Source organism: Bubalus bubalis, chromosome 13, assembly GCF_019923935.1.
Source record: "Bubalus bubalis isolate 160015118507 breed Murrah chromosome 13, NDDB_SH_1, whole genome shotgun sequence".
Classification (NCBI taxonomy): domain Eukaryota; kingdom Metazoa; phylum Chordata; class Mammalia; order Artiodactyla; family Bovidae; genus Bubalus; species Bubalus bubalis.
In genome coordinates this window covers 44,309,583-44,311,463 of record NC_059169.1, presented here as the reverse complement: position 1 = coordinate 44,311,463, position 1,881 = coordinate 44,309,583, and the positions used below count along the sequence as shown (strand labels likewise).

The 1,881-nt window shown below is 36.3% G+C and overlaps 1 non-coding gene across 1 annotated transcript; it reads left to right on the top strand.

The window, feature by feature from the left end:
• Positions 1–1,480: 1,480 nt before the first annotated feature.
• On the top strand, positions 1,481–1,552 carry TRNAC-ACA. Its single transcript has one exon. It is a non-coding gene; the product is annotated as a tRNA-Cys (tRNA).
• The last annotated feature ends 329 nt before the right edge of the window (positions 1,553–1,881 follow it).

Sequence of the window (1,881 nt, the reverse complement as noted above, 5' to 3'; positions counted from 1 at the left end):
CTTGGAAAGACTGAAGGCAAGAGGAGAAGGGGACTACAGAGGATGAGATGGTTGGATGGCATTGCTGACCCAATGGACATGAGTTTGAGCAATTCCAGGAGTTGGTGATGGACAGGGAAGCCTGGCTGTGCTGCAGTCCATGGGGTCACAAAGAGTCGGACACGACTGAGTGACTCAACTGAACTGAACTGATACATGTATAGAAGATTTAGTGTCCAACTTAGCAGCCTCAGCATTATTTTTTCAGGCTGTTGAAGCTTCCAGAAGAAAATTCACAATTTTTAGGAAAATTGCAAAGACTCTTGCAGTTTCAAATTGGAATCAAGTGTTCTTACTATGGATTCCTATAACACTGTACTTGTTTTATTAGAACATTTTGAATATCTCACTAAATAAATATAAACTCTGTGAGAAGTAGGGTCTATTTAAATATGATTAACCTAGAACAATAGCTGGAACATAGTGTGTCTTCAATATAAATATCCTTTAATTTGTTGATTGAAAGAGTGATTGATGCCCAATTTTTACAGCTACTGGAAAAAAATCATTGAACAATTTAAACTGAAAAAAATAAAGCAAGATAAGAATGTGGGCAATGGTTTCCTTTTGGTTTGGCTCTTATGCATCCTTCTGTTTGATAATGATGGACAGAGATCCTCCTTTTTCATGCTTCCATGCTTTCCAATAATTCAGACACTGGAGTAAATCATAGATTATGTAAATAATCACAGACTTATAAAAACAACCTCAAAATAATTTAACTTTAAAATGGGTATTTTTAGAGAGCCATAGTTTTAAAGGCAATAAAATATGAAGGTCTATCTATCTTATCTTCCAAACTGTGTTACAGTTATTTATTCCATAGAAACTGCTAGAAGTGGATGCTAATTTTCTGTTTGAATATTTCTACCACTGAGACATTCATTCTTTAGAAAGCCTCATAGCATTTCTAAGTTTTAATATTTAGAAAATAATTTTAATTTGAACATAAATGTATCCCAAGTAATTTTATCCATAAAATACTTCTACTATCTGACACAAATAAAGGATTTTAATTGTGCCCCATGATAGCACTTCCCATACTTAATCATAGCACTGTCAATCTATTTTCTCAAACCTTGATTTTTTCAATAACTCTGAACATCGTATATTTTAGGCCCTTTCAATAACATTGAAATATATATATATATATATACACCTCAATGTATATATATACATTGAGATATATATCTATATCTGATGCAAGTGTCCTATTTCTTTCCTATTATTAACTTTCATTTATTTGAGTATATAATAACTGCTTATCTAGAATCATAATATTTTTGCTTCTACTAGGTTATTATGAAATTTGCAGCATTCTTTTCAATTCATGTAAGTTCTGTGTTCTCTCTTTCATCTTTAGAATATATCTTTTCAAAAATCTAATTTTATTATAAGGGAGAACACTAAAATTTAATAAGCCTTCATTATGTTTTGGACTTCCCTGGTGGCTCAGCTGGTAAAGCGTCTGTCTACAATGCGGGAGGCCCAGGTTCGAGCCCTGGGTTGGGAAGATCCCCTGGAGAAGGAAATGGCAATCCACTCCAGTACTATTGCCTGGAAAATCCCATGGACAGAGGAGCCTGGTAGGCTACAGTCTATGGGGTTGCAGAGTCGGACATGACTGAGCGACTTCACTTTCACTTTTCACTTTCATGCACTGGAGAAGGAAATGGCAACCCACTCCAGTATTCTTGCCTGGAGAATCCCAGGGACAGGGGAACCTGATGGGCTGCCGTCTCTGGGGTCACATAGAGTCGGCCACGACTGAAGCGACTTAGCAGCAGCAGCAGCAGCAGCAGTCTTCAAAGAAGGTGATGTTTTCTCAGTTGAGCACTACTT